The sequence below is a fragment of the Dromaius novaehollandiae genome, unplaced genomic scaffold (genome assembly GCF_036370855.1).
Source record: "Dromaius novaehollandiae isolate bDroNov1 unplaced genomic scaffold, bDroNov1.hap1 HAP1_SCAFFOLD_259, whole genome shotgun sequence".
In the NCBI taxonomy this organism is placed as follows: Eukaryota; Metazoa; Chordata; class Aves; order Casuariiformes; family Dromaiidae; genus Dromaius; species Dromaius novaehollandiae.
This window is the reverse complement of record NW_026991359.1, coordinates 733-17429: the sequence shown is the minus strand read 5'-3', so window position 1 is coordinate 17429 and position 16697 is coordinate 733. Positions and strand designations below refer to the sequence as shown.

At 57.1% G+C, this 16697-nt stretch overlaps 2 long non-coding RNA genes across 2 annotated transcripts; both read right to left on the bottom strand.

Moving 5' to 3' along the window:
* Positions 1–8056: 8056 nt before the first annotated feature.
* On the bottom strand, positions 8057–9551 carry LOC135326020 (uncharacterized). Its single transcript, XR_010386702.1, has 3 exons — positions 9249–9551; positions 8739–8864; positions 8057–8188 (listed from the first exon to the last, which is right to left on the bottom strand). It is a non-coding gene; the product is annotated as an uncharacterized LOC135326020 (long non-coding RNA).
* Positions 9552–14972: 5421 nt separating this feature from the next.
* On the bottom strand, positions 14973–16467 carry LOC135326021 (uncharacterized). Its single transcript, XR_010386703.1, has 3 exons — positions 16165–16467; positions 15655–15780; positions 14973–15104 (listed from the first exon to the last, which is right to left on the bottom strand). It is a non-coding gene; the product is annotated as an uncharacterized LOC135326021 (long non-coding RNA).
* Positions 16468–16697: the final 230 nt, after the last annotated feature.

The following is a 16697-nucleotide window of genomic DNA, read 5'->3' as shown; positions in this document are numbered from 1 at the left end:
AGACCACTCCCTGCTCAGTCACTGCCCTCGTCCCGCTCTGGGCTCCTGGCTCCAGCGCCCCAAACAGCTTCCAGCTGCCTTTGCCAGGCTCCAAACACTGATTGCACCACTCTAGGCACAATCAGCTTCTTGTCCTGTCTCTTACCTATCCCTCATCTCCCTCTCTCCATCTCTCAAATTCTCTCTTTGCTCCCACAGCAGCCACTCTCGCAGGCGAGAAATGTCCATCCCTTCTGGTAGTTCAGGTACATCCTTTACTTTTGCCAGCTGTCGTCAAAGCATTTTCTGAAAGTTGACACCAGGTTTTAGCTCGCCTTTGCCACAAAATGCTCTCATGCACCTGCATGCAGAGGCTTCATGCGGGTCCCAAGCAGCACTCTGCTTCAGCCACAAACCAGGGGAGAAGAGAAGGGCTTCCCTCAGCACTCCAGGCACTCGGGGATGACTTTCCTGCCTGTCCCCACCCCTGTGCCATCTCAGCTCAGACCCAGGTAGTTGCTTCTCTACCAGAATGCCCAGCCCACCAGCACAGCCCCCACTGCTTCTTCAGTTCACGCCTTGCCGAGATAAAACAAGTAAAGCCCCAACCCTCTGCACCATGAAACGTGCCTATGAACAGTGAGCTTTACTTACTTGTTCTCAACGGTACATTTTGTCCGCCTCTGTCCTGAGCGTGGTCAGATACTGTCTGTATTCACTGAACGCCCGCAGAGTGCACACGACCTATGGAGAGAAATCACCCAAGGCTTGTCACGCTCGCTACGCAGCCTGCCTTGCCAGCAAGAGCGCTAACGCAGCGGGAGCTGCTCCCCTGCACCCCCTGCCCTGCGCAGCGGCTGGGGGCTCTGCTCCCACACCCGCAGCGGGCAGCAGCGCTCCTCACTCTGCCGCCAGGCCACGCACCCGCTGCTCCGTCGGCGCCCAGGCAGCGCGGCACGGCCCTGGGAGAGCAGGCGTGGGACTTCCCCAAGCGGGCTTTGGGCTCCTGCTGCCCCCAGGGAAAGCAGCGCAGCAGCCCCGCGCCCTCTGCCCACAAGAGGCGGCTGCAGCAGGCGCTCTGGCAACCCTGCCTCCTGGAAACTCTTCTTCTCACCCCCATAGCCAACCTACTTTGCCATCCCTGGTGATGTAAGCTCCTCTCTTCAGTCTCCACAGGTTGTCTTTGCGGTTGTAGTAGGCCTGCAAATGCGGGTCATGCAGACCGTTGTACTCGTTGCTTAGTAAGCGGCAGTGTGGATCGCCCAGATTGAAATAACCAGATGGCTGGTGAAGCTGTAAAACATATCGTCCACAGCATGAGCAGGGTAGGAGAGAGCAGGAAAGCGACAAAGACATTCCCGAGCTCCTTCAGCCCCCAGGGTAGCGCTTTCAAGCCTCCGAGGTTGAGAGTACTGCCTGCAGAGGCGGTAGTCACATCTGTGGCCCTGCCGGAAGGACACCGTCCCCCAGCATCTGGATGCCTTGCTGCCGGCTGCACGCAGGGCACCAGCCACACACTTGCATGGTGCCGCAAGCCAGGCTGGCGTTGGCTCTGGCAAGCTCACGCACAGGCAGAGACCACTGGTGGGACACGCTCTCCCGCCCTCTGGCCAGTATTGGGCCCAGCTCTTTGCAACTCCTGCCTTCTCTCAGCACCACGGAGCCCGGAGCTTGCTTTGCCCTCCCAGCCCTGTCTCATTTAAGGACTGCAGCTCCCACTCTACAGCATGTCGCCACCCTGATTTCTGTGAAAGGCTGTTTCTTTTCCAGGCTGCTCAATGGGTCTGGGCAAACAGAGGATGAAAAAGCAGGGACTTTTCCTACTCCTTTCTACTGCTTTTACCTTTTCCCCCAGCTTGGTCCGGTAGAAGACAGGGTTGGAGCCAGGCAGCAAAGGGAGTTTGACCCCGAGCGGCATATCCAGCAGCTCAGGACATCCTGCTCCGAGTTGCTGTCTTCTGCGCCCGGGCTAGAAAGACAGAGACGCTCATGGGCATTCGGGCCACCATCTCAAGAGCCTTCTTGCAGAGCGCTTACCAGAAATGCTCTTTAAAGAGCCCAGACAAGGAGAGTGCAAAGAGTGGCCTATTCCACAGCAGCTCTTTGCTTCATCGCCTCCTTCCCCACAGCTCCAACGCCTGTAAACCAGCCCCCTGGGGTCCTTGCACAGCACCCCTCCTACCTGCTGAGCTCGAATCCAGCACGGGCAGAGAGACAGGAGCCCCTGGGAGCCTGCACTGGCATCCCTCTAGGCCTACCACTCTCACTTCCCTCCGCACTGCCCCAGGCCCCAGAGCAGCCCGCGCAGTCGCCGGCTCCCAAGCTGAGCCCTCTCCATCCGTCCAGCACACACCTCGCCCCTCTTCTCCTCTGCACTCAGCAGTCCGTCTGCGTCTCGCAGCCCTGCAGCCAGGTAATGCTCCATGGCTCCTCTCGAGAGCCCTCCTGCAGCTGCGACCCTCCACCGGCACCTCTTGCTCTGCTGTGACCTCCTGGGTTGACAAAAAAGCCAGAGGCACCATGGCAGAGAGAGCCATTGCCCTGCAGGGCCTTGCCCACACGGCTCCATGCCGCCGGTGGCGGCGCCCAGGGCGCGGGGAGGGGATTCGTGCGGCCGCTGCGGCCCAGGCCCGCTTGGGAGCCGCCTGTGCCGCAGGACTACAGCTCCCAGCATGCCGCGGGGTGCCGCGCATGCTCCGTGGCGCTGTGCTGCTGCTGCTGCCGCCCCGGCCCTTCCGTTGCGTTCCGTTGCGCTCGGCGGCCCTTCCCCTCCCCGTGCCGCATGGCCGCCGCCGGCACCGCCGAGGCCTGGGCCCCCGCACGAAGCCGGAGGCCTCATTGCCGCCCAGCAAGCCCAACCCAACGGGGCTGTACCAGAGGCAAGCTGCAGTACTGGCACTCTGGGGTTTAGGGGCTTCCTGAGCCAAAGGCTCCCCGGGATCCGCATTTTAAATTTTAAAGGGCTAGAGCTTAGGACACAGACAGAAGTGACGGAAAGCTTAATCACTGCAATCTCCAAAGTCATAACACGGACTGCAGGAACAGTCCGAAGCTCAACAAATACCTGCGCAAACTCAAGAGCCCTCAGAGCCAGTCTGGCTCAACCTGCTCTCCTCTGTACTGCCATGCCAAGGAAAGAGCTTCCCAGGCCTGGCCAAAGCCAGCAAACACTGCAGGACTAGTATGCCCAGCCGCTGTGCCGTACTCCACAGACAGAGCTCTGCTGTTTAAAACACAAGCCTCCTGTTCAATACTTCTTGCTTAGACTGGCTGGGGGCACTAGATCCACAGAGGTCCTGTATGGAGATGGGCCCGCAAAGGAGGAAGTCCTTGCTTCAAAAGGATGAGAAAGAAAGTACAACACAGGATCAGAGTTGTGGATGCCAAAGACAGTTACATAGGTTCAAAAAGTAAACACAGAAATTCATGCCGGGGGACGGGGAGGGAAGACGTGCCAGGCATCACCAAAGGCTCAAGAAAAACCAAGCTGCAAAACCGCTGGGAGACCGGGCATTTTGGACTGTTGCCTCAGCGTCTGATGTCAGCCTCTGCCAAACACTGGATGCCAGCACACATGGGCCACAAGAAGTCTGAGCAAAAGCAGCTGACCTGGTTAAGCAGCAGTGAAAGAGCAAGCTAACCAGAGCAGCTTTGACAAGTGCTACCGCCACACACCAACTTTCCCCCAGGAGCATAGTCCTGAAGGAGGGCAAAAAAGATTTTCTGTGGGTTCTTCGTTAGACCAAAATCGTGCCTTTTTCTTTTCCTGACAGTTTTCGTGAAAGCCTAAAGCTTTTGGGCTCCTCCTTCCCCACACAGGCCCAAACCCTGAGCTTGGTCTTTCCTTTAAGAATGGTATCCAACTGTGTGGAAGCTCCTGTGCAAGGACTGCCAATGTGAGTGGCAAATGGGAAAGAACAGCAGCATTGCTGTTGCTGTACTGGCACCTGAAAGGAAGGTGGGGGCAGGTAGGGAGGAAGTTTACTGAGCTTGCAGAGCATTAAGAGGAAAACAGCTTGAGTTTATATGCTTTCCTGTAAAATACGCAGGGGTTAATTGAAGCAACTACCTTTCTCCTACCTTGGAATCAACAGCATCTCAGCAAACTTTGTGTGCCTGAAGTCAGTGGGTTGACTGGCAATTTTGCTCGGGGTAAAGCAATGATACAGTGAAGGAAGTGTACGGGGAGAGAAGACACACTAGTGCCTCACAAGAGCGGTGAATATTGTGTTTATCATACTCAAACATGTGGTCATGGACATACGAAAAGTACGGCAGTCTTTCCTCCACACACACTGTAAGGGCATGAACTGAGCTCAGTAACACAGATGTGAAGGCATGTGCTAGCCATCCCCTCTCCTCCCCTGAATACTCCTTGATAGCCCAGGGCTTCCCAGGCCACGCAAGCAAACGCACTGTGGAGCCCTTCCGTCAGGTAAGCTGGTTGAAGAGAAACTCCTGCTCCTCTGCCTTGCTAGTAAGGCATAAGGTGTCGTTGACCTGTTGGAGTAGTTGCTGCTGACTGTTGTGATGAACTGTCTATCATAAGAGCAGCAAAAGAATACGAGGACATACAAACAGCGCTTGGAAGTAAACTCTTTATTCTCTGTGGGGTGACCATTTCCTGTAGTTTTCTTGCTGACAGTTCTCAGCACTGGTGTCAGAAGAAGAACTGGAGCCTGCAGACACACACCTCCTCAGAACAGGCTCCAGCAGCCGCCCAGCTAATGCTGTCTCTCCTGATTCCCATTGCTCCAGCTCGCCTGGCACAAGCTTTACATGCACGGGTCTACGCTGGGCTCCTCTCTGGGAAGGGGGCTTTGGAGCTAGTGGTGGAGTGGGCTGTCTGGTTAACTGCTGGCTCATGGAGGGGAAGGCTTCTTGCATGCTCCCTGGCCTCGCTTTAGGCATGGGAGTATAAAGTCCTGATGCATGTGCCGAAGGATAATACAGGGGCTTCTGAATGCCTTCTGGTGGGCTCTGAGCATCTTGTGCAGAGCCTTGGAGGACAGAGGGGAGGAGATGAGGTGACAGCTCCTCTGCAGACTGTGCTTCTGCCTCTGAAGGCATGACCATTCCGGGGACCATGATAGGTGGGAGCTTCATGCTTGGTTGACGCTTGTCTAATTTTTTAGCGGGGATTTTCTTTTCTGCTGGCCTTAGAAAGCCCTGGCCCAGAGAGCTCTCCTTCCCATCTCTTGGGCTGGGCTGTTTTGTGACCCGCCTTCCACAATGGACTCCTGAAGCCACTGTAGTCAGAGGGGGACCACACCGCTCTAATAGCTGCTCCACTAGCCCACTCTCCTCCGTGCTTTCTTCTGAAGAGTCCTCAAAGGAGCTTGCCTTTGCATACATTTCTTTTCCTAACTTCTCCTCCTCCTCCTTCTTCAGGGTGTCAAGAGCATCACGGACAATCCTTTCAGCATACGCTTTTAATTCTGCGTGGAGATGCTGAACTTTGCAAATGGCGTTTTGGATGCTACGCCTTGCAAGCGTGCTACTCTCTGGGGATACAGCCGCAAGATTTTGCAAAGGCTGCACCGGGGGCAACCTTGTGGCTTCTGACAGCCAATGTTCAGATGCACTAGATGATCCTTCCCCTTCTTTTGTGACCTGGGTGGAGACAGGCGTCTGGGGTGGCTACGGTTGTCTCTCAGAAATCGTTTCAAGGGGCAGCTTCAGGACTTCAGAAAATGTACACTGGAAGTGCCGTTCAAATTGAGAAGCCACGAATGATTGCGAGGTGACTCCAACACTCACAACTGCATCTGTGGGGATTTGGTCAAGAGAAGGCAGAGGAGATGCTCCATCATAGCCTGCTCCCTCAGCTTGCCTCGCTCCGCTTCCTCCCGATTCGGCAGCTCGCGTGGCTCCTCCGGCAACAAGCTGCTGCCTCCACCTGGCCAACAGCCTGGGCTCAGAGGCGTCTGACGGGCTGCATAGCAAACGCTTCCCTAAGCGATCCCAAAGGGTTGCTGCAATCTCTCTGGCTGCCTGTCCGATTTCCTGCTGGAGATCTGGAGGCGATGTCTCTGAAGGCTCTGCCCTTCTCGCACTAGCCAGTATCCTTCCGCTGATGGCCAGGGGAGCCCTCCTTAAAACGTGGACCGCCGGATGCAGCTCTTTCGCCCTCTGCAGCGCTTCCTCGACCACGCTCTCAGCCAGCTCTTGCAGCTCCTGGGCTTCTGTCGGCGTAGTCCACACCAGCGTAGTCTGGACTTCGTGATGCACTTCTCCCGTTAAAGGCTTCTGTAACAGAAACCAGCAGGAACTGATGAGGGAGCAGTGAAGAAAAGGGTAGAGGAGAGGGAGGAGGTGAAGTTGTTGGGCTGGACTCTTTGCGCTCTTCTGCCGTGGGTGCTGCCTGCTCTCACGACACCTCTGCCTCTTCTCTGAGGCTCACTTGCACCTTTTCCAGTGCGCATGTGAAGAAGGCTAGTTTTGAGACCAAGAGAATAGAAAAGCAGTCCTTGTTCCTGGAGCACCCAGCTGCTCCTGTACTTTCCCTGCCAGGCTGTTGCACCGGATGGAGCCAGGCAGCATTTCCCACGCCCCGCTAATGAGACTCGGGCAACAGCAGGCTCTCCTCTAAGCTAACCTTGGAGCTCCTGCAGGAGGGAACTAACCCACGGGTGGCTAAGCACTGGCACTATCGGCCTCAGGGACGCTGCATGTCTGGCTGCTCGCCACACGAGAAACAAGCAACGGACCGTGGGGACACGTAGTGCAGCTAAGGGATTGATGCTGAGTAGGGGAGTCTGAGAGCACAAGAGCCCACCAAGAGTGCCGGGCACACCTGGTCCTGCTCAGCCTGCTGGGGGAGGCGTTTGTCTGCTTCAGGAGCCTCAGGCTTCTCCATGCTCTCCGCAATCATGGCCAGATACCTTTGAAGAGAAATAGAGATGGCTGAAACAGAGCGCCTGCAGCTCTCTTGCCCAGACCACTCCCTGCTCAGCCACTGCCCTCGTCCCGCTCTGGGCTCCTGGCTCCAGCGCCCCAAACAGCTTCCAGCTGCCTTTGCCAGGCTCCAAACACTGATTGCACCACTCTAGGCACAATCAGCTTCTTGTCCTGTCTCTTACCTATCCCTCATCTCCCTCTCTCCATCTCTCAAATTCTCTCTTTGCTCCCACAGCAGCCACTCTCGGAGGCGAGAAATGTCCATCCCTTCTGGTAGTTCAGGTACATCCTTTACTTTTGCCAGCTGTCGTCAAAGCATTTTCTGAAAGTTGACACCAGGTTTTAGCTCGCCTTTGCCACAAAATGCTCTCATGCACCTGCATGCAGAGGCTTCATGCGGGTCCCAAGCAGCACTCTGCTTCAGCCACAAACCAGGGGAGAAGAGAAGGGCTTCCCTCAGCACTCCAGGCACTCGGGGATGACTTTCCTGCCTGTCCCCACCCCTGTGCCATCTCAGCTCAGACCCAGGTAGTTGTTTCTCTACCAGAATGCCCAGCCCACCAGCACAGCCCCCACTGCTTCTTCAGTTCACGCCTTGCCGAGATAAAACAAGTAAAGCGCCAACCCTCTGCACCATGAAACGTGCCTATGAACAGTGAGCTTTACTTACTTGCTCTCAACGGTACATTTTGTCCGCCTCTGTCCTGAGCGTGGTCAGATACTGTCTGTATTCACTGAACGCCCGCAGAGTGCACACGACCTATGGAGAGAAATCACCCAAGGCTTGTCACGCTCGCTACGCAGCCTGCCTTGCCAGCAAGAGCGCTAACGCAGCGGGAGCTGCTCCCCTGCACCCCCTGCCCTGCGCAGCGGCTGGGGGCTCTGCTCCCACACCCGCAGCGGGCAGCAGCGCTCCTCACTCTGCCGCCAGGCCACGCACCCGCTGCTCCGTCGGCGCCCAGGCAGCGCGGCACGGCCCTGGGAGAGCAGGCGTGGGACTTCCCCGAGCGGGCTTTGGGCTCCTGCTGCCCCCAGGGAAAGCAGCGCAGCAGCCCCGCGCCCTCCGCCCACAAGAGGCGGCTGCAGCAAGCGCTCTGGCAACCCTGCCTCCTGGAAACTCTTCTTCTCACCCCCATAGCCAACCTACTTTGCCATCCCTGGTGATGTAAGCTCCTCTCTTCAGTCTCCGCAGGCTGTCTTTGCAGTTGTAGTAGGCCTGCAAATGCGGGTCATGCAGACCGTTGTACTCGTTGCTTAGTAAGCGGCAGTGTGGATCGCCCAGATTGAAATAACCAGATGGCTGGTGAAGCTGTAAAACATATCGTCCACAGCATGAGCAGGGTAGGAGAGAGCAGGAAAGCGACAAAGACATTCCCGAGCTCCTTCAGCCCCCAGGGTAGCGCTTTCAAGCCTCCGAGGTTGAGAGTACTGCCTGCAGAGGCGGTAGTCACATCTGTGGCCCTGCCGGAAGGACACTGTCCCCCAGCATCTGGACGCCTTGCTGCCGGCTGCACGCAGGGCACCAGCCACACACTTGCATGGTGCCGCAAGCCAGGCTGGCGTTGGCTCTGGCAAGCTCACGCACAGGCAGAGACCAGTGGTGGGACACGCTCTCCCGCCCTCTGGCCAGTATTGGGCCCAGCTCTTTGCAACTCCTGCCTTCTCTCAGCACCACAGAGCACCGAGCTTGCTTTGCCCTCCCAGCCCTGTCTCATTTAAGGACTGCAGCTCCCACTCTACAGCATGTCGCCACCCTGATTTCTGTGAAAGGCTGTTTCTTTTCCAGGCTGCTCAATGGGTCTGGGCAAGCAGAGGATGAAAAAGCAGGGACTTTTCCTACTCCTTTCTACTGCTTTTACCTTTTCCCCCAGCTTGCTCCGGTAGAAGACAGGGTTGGAGCCAGGCAGCAAAGGGAGTTTGACCCCGAGCGGCATATCCAGCAGCTCAGGACATCCTGCTCCGAGTTGCTGTCTTCTGCGCCCGGGCTAGAAAGACAGAGACGCTCATGGGCATTCGGGCCACCATCTCAAGAGCCTTCTTGCAGAGCGCTTACCAGAAATGCTCTTTAAAGAGCCCAGACAAGGAGAGTGCAAAGAGTGGCCTATTCCACAGCAGCTCTTTGCTTCATCGCCTCCTTCCCCACAGCTCCAATGCCTGTAAACCAGCCCCCTGGGGTCCTTGCACAGCACCCCTCCTACCTGCTGAGCTCGAATCCAGCACGGGCAGAGAGACAGGAGCCCCTGGGAGCCTGCACTGGCATCCCTCTAGGCCTACCACTCTCACTTCCCTCCGCACTGCCCCAGGCGCCAGAGCAGCCCGCGCAGTCGCCGGCTCCCAAGCTGAGCCCTCTCCATTCATCCAGCACACACCTCGCCCCTCTTCTCCTCTGCACTCAGCAGTCCGTCTGCGTCTCGCAGCCCTGCAGCCAGGTAATGCTCCATGGCTCCTCTCGAGAGCCCTCCTGCAGCTGCGACCCTCCACCGGCACCTCTTGCTCTGCTGTGACCTCCTGGGTTGACAAAAAAGCCAGAGGCACCATGGCAGAGAGAGCCATTGCCCTGCAGGGCCTTGCCCACACGGCTCCATGCCGCCGGTGGCGGCGCCCGGGGCGCGGGGAGGGGATTCGTGCGGCCGCTGCGGCCCAGGCCCGCTTGGGAGCCGCCTGTGCCGCAGGACTACAGCTCCCAGCATGCCGCGGGGTGCCGCGCATGCTCCGTGGCGCTGTGCTGCTGCTGCTGCCGCCCCGGCCCTTCCGTTGCGTTCCGTTGCGCTCGGCGGCCCTTCCCCTCCCCGTGCCGCATGGCCGCCGCCGGCACCGCCGAGGCCTGGGCCCCCGCACGAAGCCCGAGGCCTCATTGCCGCCCAGCAAGCCCAACCCAACGGGGCTGTACCAGAGGCAAGCTGCAGTACTGGCACTCTGGGGTTTAGGGGCTTCCTGAGCCAAAGGCTCCCCGGGATCCGCATTTTAAATTTTAAAGGGCTAGAGCTTAGGACACAGACAGAAGTGACGGAAAGCTTAATCACTGCAATCTCCAAAGTCATAACACGGACTGCAGGAACAGTCTGAAGCTCAACAAATACCTGCGCAAACTCAAGAGCCCTCAGAGCCAGTCTGGCTCAACCTGCTCTCCTCTGTTCTGCCATGCCAAGGAAAGAGCTTCCCAGGCCTGGCCAAAGCCAGCAAACACTGCAGGACTAGTATGCCCAGCCGCTGTGCCGTACTCCACAGACAGAGCTCTGCTGTTTAAAACACAAGCCTCCTGTTCAATACTTCTTGCTTAGACTGGCTGGGGGCACTAGATCCACAGAGGTCCTGTATGGAGATGGGCCCGCAAAGGAGGAAGTCCTTGCTTCAAAAGGATGAGAAAGAAAGTACAACACAGGATCAGAGTTGTGGATGCCAAAGACAGTTACATAGGTTCAAAAAGTAAACACAGAAATTCATGCCGGGGGACGGGGAGGGAAGACGTGCCAGGCATCACCAAAGGCTCAAGAAAAACCAAGCTGCAAAACCGCTGGGAGACTGGGCATTTTGGACTGTTGCCTCAGCATCTGATGGCAGCCTCTGCCAAACACAGGATGCCAGCACACATGGGCCACAAGAAGTCTGAGCAAAAGCAGCTGACCTGGTTAAGCAGCAGTGAAAGAGCAAGCTAACCACAGCAGCTTTGACAAGTGCTACCGCCACACACCAACTTTCCCCCAGGAGCATAGTCCTGAAGGAGGGCAAAAAAGATTTTCTGTGGGTTCTTCGTTAGACCAAAATCGTGCCTTTTTCTTTTCCTGACAGTTTTCGTGAAAGCCTAAAGCTTTTGGGCTCCTCCTTCCCCACACAGGCCCAAACCCTGAGCTTGGTCTTTCCTTTAAGAATGGTATCCAACTGTGTGGAAGCTCCTGTGCAAGGACTGCCAATGTGAGTGGCAAATGGGAAAGAACAGCAGCATTGCTGTTGCTGTACTGGCACCTGAAAGGAAGGTGGGGGCAGGTAGGGAGGAAGTTTACTGAGCTTGCAGAGCATTAACAGGAAAACAGCTTGAGTTTATATGCTTTCCTGTAAAATACGCAGGGGTTAATTGAAGCAACTACCTTTCTCCTACCTTGGAATCAACAGCATCTCAGCAAACTTTGTGTGCCTGAAGTCAGTGGGTTGACTGGCAATTTTGCTCGGGGTAAAGCAATGATACAGTGAAGGAAGTGTACGGGGAGAGAAGACACACTAGTGCCTCACAAGAGCGGTGAATATTGTGTTTATCATACTCAAACATGTGGTCATGGACATACGAAAAGTACGGCAGTCTTTCCTCCACGCACACTGTAAGGGCATGAACTGAGCTCAGTAACACAGATGTGAAGGCATGTGCTAGCCATCCCCTCTCCTCCCCTGAATACTCCTTGATAGCCCAGGGCTTCCCAGGCCACGCAAGCAAACGCACTGTGGAGCCCTTCCGTCAGGTAAGCTGGTTGAAGAGAAACTCCTGCTCCTCTGCCTTGCTAGTAAGGCATAAGGTGTCGTTGACCTGTTGGAGTAGTTGCTGCTGACTGTTGTGATGAACTGTCTATCATAAGAGCAGCAAAAGAATACGAGGACATACAAACAGCGCTTGGAAGTAAACTCTTTATTCTCTGTGGGGTGACCATTTCCTGTAGTTTTCTTGCTGACAGTTCTCAGCACTGGTGTCAGAAGAAGAACTGGAGCCTGCAGACACACACCTCCTCAGAACAGGCTCCAGCAGCCGCCCAGCTAATGCTGTCTCTCCTGATTCCCATTGCTCCAGCTCGCCTGGCACAAGCTTTACATGCACGGGTCTACGCTGGGCTCCTCTCTGGGAAGGGGGCTTTGGAGCTAGTGGTGGAGTGGGCTGTCTGGTTAACTGCTGGCTCATGGAGGGGAAGGCTTCTTGCATGCTCCCTGGCCTCGCTTTAGGCATGGGAGTATAAAGTCCTGATGCATGTGCCGAAGGATAATACAGGGGCTTCTGAATGCCTTCTGGTGGGCTCTGAGCATCTTGTGCAGAGCCTTGGAGGACAGAGGGGAGGAGATGAGGTGACAGCTCCTCTGCAGACTGTGCTTCTGCCTCTGAAGGCATGACCATTCCGGGGACCATGATAGGTGGGAGCTTCATGCTTGGTTGACGCTTGTCTAATTTTTTAGCGGGGATTTTCTTTTCTGCTGGCCTTAGAAAGCCCTGGCCCAGAGAGCTCTCCTTCCCATCTCTTGGGCTGGGCTGTTTTGTGACCCGCCTTCCACAATGGACTCCTGAAGCCACTGTAGTCAGAGGGGGACCACACCGCTCTAATAGCTGCTCCACTAGCCCACTCTCCTCCGTGCTTTCTTCTGAAGAGTCCTCAAAGGAGCTTGCCTTTGCATACATTTCTTTTCCTAACTTCTCCTCCTCCTCCTTCTTCAGGGTGTCAAGAGCATCACGGACAATCCTTTCAGCATACGCTTTTAATTCTGCGTGGAGATGCTGAACTTTGCAAATGGCGTTTTGGATGCTACGCCTTGCAAGCGTGCTACTCTCTGGGGATACAGCCGCAAGATTTTGCAAAGGCTGCACCGGGGGCAACCTTGTGGCTTCTGACAGCCAATGTTCAGATGCACTAGATGATCCTTCCCCTTCTTTTGTGACCTGGGTGGAGACAGGCGTCTGGGGTGGCTACGGTTGTCTCTCAGAAATCGTTTCAAGGGGCAGCTTCAGGACTTCAGAAAATGTACACTGGAAGTGCCGTTCAAATTGAGAAGCCACGAATGATTGCGAGGTGACTCCAACACTCACAACTGCATCTGTGGGGATTTGGTCAAGAGAAGGCAGAGGAGATGCTCCATCATAGCCTGCTCCCTCAGCTTGCCTCGCTCCGCTTCCTCCCGATTCGGCAGCTCGCGTGGCTCCTCCGGCAACAAGCTGCTGCCTCCACCTGGCCAACAGCCTGGGCTCAGAGGCGTCTGACGGGCTGCATAGCAAACGCTTCCCTAAGCGATCCCAAAGGGTTGCTGCAATCTCTCTGGCTGCCTGTCCGATTTCCTGCTGGAGATCTGGAGGCGATGTCTCTGAAGGCTCTGCCCTTCTCGCACTAGCCAGTATCCTTCCGCTGATGGCCAGGGGAGCCCTCCTTAAAACGTGGACCGCCGGATGCAGCTCTTTCGCCCTCTGCAGCGCTTCCTCGACCACGCTCTCAGCCAGCTCTTGCAGCTCCTGGGCTTCTGTCGGCGTAGTCCACACCAGCGTAGTCTGGACTTCGTGATGCACTTCTCCCGTTAAAGGCTTCTGTAACAGAAACCAGCAGGAACTGATGAGGGAGCAGTGAAGAAAAGGGTAGAGGAGAGGGAGGAGGTGAAGTTGTTGGGCTGGACTCTTTGCGCTCTTCTGCCGTGGGTGCTGCCTGCTCTCACGACACCTCTGCCTCTTCTCTGAGGCTCACTTGCACCTTTTCCAGTGCGCATGTGAAGAAGGCTAGTTTTGAGACCAAGAGAATAGAAAAGCAGTCCTTGTTCCTGGAGCACCCAGCTGCTCCTGTACTTTCCCTGCCAGGCTGTTGCACCGGATGGAGCCAGGCAGCATTTCCCACGCCCCGCTAATGAGACTCGGGCAACAGCAGGCTCTCCTCTAAGCTAACCTTGGAGCTCCTGCAGGAGGGAACTAACCCACGGGTGGCTAAGCACTGGCACTATCGGCCTCAGGGACGCTGCATGTCTGGCTGCTCGCCACACGAGAAACAAGCAACGGACCGTGGGGACACGTAGTGCAGCTAAGGGATTGATGCTGAGTAGGGGAGTCTGAGAGCACAAGAGCCCACCAAGAGTGCCGGGCACACCTGGTCCTGCTCAGCCTGCTGGGGGAGGCGTTTGTCTGCTTCAGGAGCCTCAGGCTTCTCCATGCTCTCCGCAATCATGGCCAGATACCTTTGAAGAGAAATAGAGATGGCTGAAACAGAGCGCCTGCAGCTCTCTTGCCCAGACCACTCCCTGCTCAGCCACTGCCCTCGTCCCGCTCTGGGCTCCTGGCTCCAGCGCCCCAAACAGCTTCCAGCTGCCTTTGCCAGGCTCCAAACACTGATTGCACCACTCTAGGCACAATCAGCTTCTTGTCCTGTCTCTTACCTATCCCTCATCTCCCTCTCTCCATCTCTCAAATTCTCTCTTTGCTCCCACAGCAGCCACTCTCGGAGGCGAGAAATGTCCATCCCTTCTGGTAGTTCAGGTACATCCTTTACTTTTGCCAGCTGTCGTCAAAGCATTTTCTGAAAGTTGACACCAGGTTTTAGCTCGCCTTTGCCACAAAATGCTCTCATGCACCTGCATGCAGAGGCTTCATGCGGGTCCCAAGCAGCACTCTGCTTCAGCCACAAACCAGGGGAGAAGAGAAGGGCTTCCCTCAGCACTCCAGGCACTCGGGGATGACTTTCCTGCCTGTCCCCACCCCTGTGCCATCTCAGCTCAGACCCAGGTAGTTGTTTCTCTACCAGAATGCCCAGCCCACCAGCACAGCCCCCACTGCTTCTTCAGTTCACGCCTTGCCGAGATAAAACAAGTAAAGCGCCAACCCTCTGCACCATGAAACGTGCCTATGAACAGTGAGCTTTACTTACTTGCTCTCAACGGTACATTTTGTCCGCCTCTGTCCTGAGCGTGGTCAGATACTGTCTGTATTCACTGAACGCCCGCAGAGTGCACACGACCTATGGAGAGAAATCACCCAAGGCTTGTCACGCTCGCTACGCAGCCTGCCTTGCCAGCAAGAGCGCTAACGCAGCGGGAGCTGCTCCCCTGCACCCCCTGCCCTGCGCAGCGGCTGGGGGCTCTGCTCCCACACCCGCAGCGGGCAGCAGCGCTCCTCACTCTGCCGCCAGGCCACGCACCCGCTGCTCCGTCGGCGCCCAGGCAGCGCGGCACGGCCCTGGGAGAGCAGGCGTGGGACTTCCCCGAGCGGGCTTTGGGCTCCTGCTGCCCCCAGGGAAAGCAGCGCAGCAGCCCCGCGCCCTCCGCCCACAAGAGGCGGCTGCAGCAAGCGCTCTGGCAACCCTGCCTCCTGGAAACTCTTCTTCTCACCCCCATAGCCAACCTACTTTGCCATCCCTGGTGATGTAAGCTCCTCTCTTCAGTCTCCGCAGGCTGTCTTTGCAGTTGTAGTAGGCCTGCAAATGCGGGTCATGCAGACCGTTGTACTCGTTGCTTAGTAAGCGGCAGTGTGGATCGCCCAGATTGAAATAACCAGATGGCTGGTGAAGCTGTAAAACATATCGTCCACAGCATGAGCAGGGTAGGAGAGAGCAGGAAAGCGACAAAGACATTCCCGAGCTCCTTCAGCCCCCAGGGTAGCGCTTTCAAGCCTCCGAGGTTGAGAGTACTGCCTGCAGAGGCGGTAGTCACATCTGTGGCCCTGCCGGAAGGACACTGTCCCCCAGCATCTGGACGCCTTGCTGCCGGCTGCACGCAGGGCACCAGCCACACACTTGCATGGTGCCGCAAGCCAGGCTGGCGTTGGCTCTGGCAAGCTCACGCACAGGCAGAGACCAGTGGTGGGACACGCTCTCCCGCCCTCTGGCCAGTATTGGGCCCAGCTCTTTGCAACTCCTGCCTTCTCTCAGCACCACAGAGCACCGAGCTTGCTTTGCCCTCCCAGCCCTGTCTCATTTAAGGACTGCAGCTCCCACTCTACAGCATGTCGCCACCCTGATTTCTGTGAAAGGCTGTTTCTTTTCCAGGCTGCTCAATGGGTCTGGGCAAGCAGAGGATGAAAAAGCAGGGACTTTTCCTACTCCTTTCTACTGCTTTTACCTTTTCCCCCAGCTTGCTCCGGTAGAAGACAGGGTTGGAGCCAGGCAGCAAAGGGAGTTTGACCCCGAGCGGCATATCCAGCAGCTCAGGACATCCTGCTCCGAGTTGCTGTCTTCTGCGCCCGGGCTAGAAAGACAGAGACGCTCATGGGCATTCGGGCCACCATCTCAAGAGCCTTCTTGCAGAGCGCTTACCAGAAATGCTCTTTAAAGAGCCCAGACAAGGAGAGTGCAAAGAGTGGCCTATTCCACAGCAGCTCTTTGCTTCATCGCCTCCTTCCCCACAGCTCCAATGCCTGTAAACCAGCCCCCTGGGGTCCTTGCACAGCACCCCTCCTACCTGCTGAGCTCGAATCCAGCACGGGCAGAGAGACAGGAGCCCCTGGGAGCCTGCACTGGCATCCCTCTAGGCCTACCACTCTCACTTCCCTCCGCACTGCCCCAGGCGCCAGAGCAGCCCGCGCAGTCGCCGGCTCCCAAGCTGAGCCCTCTCCATTCATCCAGCACACACCTCGCCCCTCTTCTCCTCTGCACTCAGCAGTCCGTCTGCGTCTCGCAGCCCTGCAGCCAGGTAATGCTCCATGGCTCCTCTCGAGAGCCCTCCTGCAGCTGCGACCCTCCACCGGCACCTCTTGCTCTGCTGTGACCTCCTGGGTTGACAAAAAAGCCAGAGGCACCATGGCAGAGAGAGCCATTGCCCTGCAGGGCCTTGCCCACACGGCTCCATGCCGCCGGTGGCGGCGCCCGGGGCGCGGGGAGGGGATTCGTGCGGCCGCTGCGGCCCAGGCCCGCTTGGGAGCCGCCTGTGCCGCAGGACTACAGCTCCCAGCATGCCGCGGGGTGCCGCGCATGCTCCGTGGCGCTGTGCTGCTGCTGCTGCCGCCCCGGCCCTTCCGTTGCGTTCCGTTGCGCTCGGCGGCCCTTCCCCTCCCCGTGCCGCATGGCCGCCGCCGGCACCGCCGAGGCCTGGGCCCCCGCACGAAGCCCGAGGCCTCATTGCCGCCCAGCAAGCCCAACCCAACGGGGCTGTACCAGAGGCAAGCT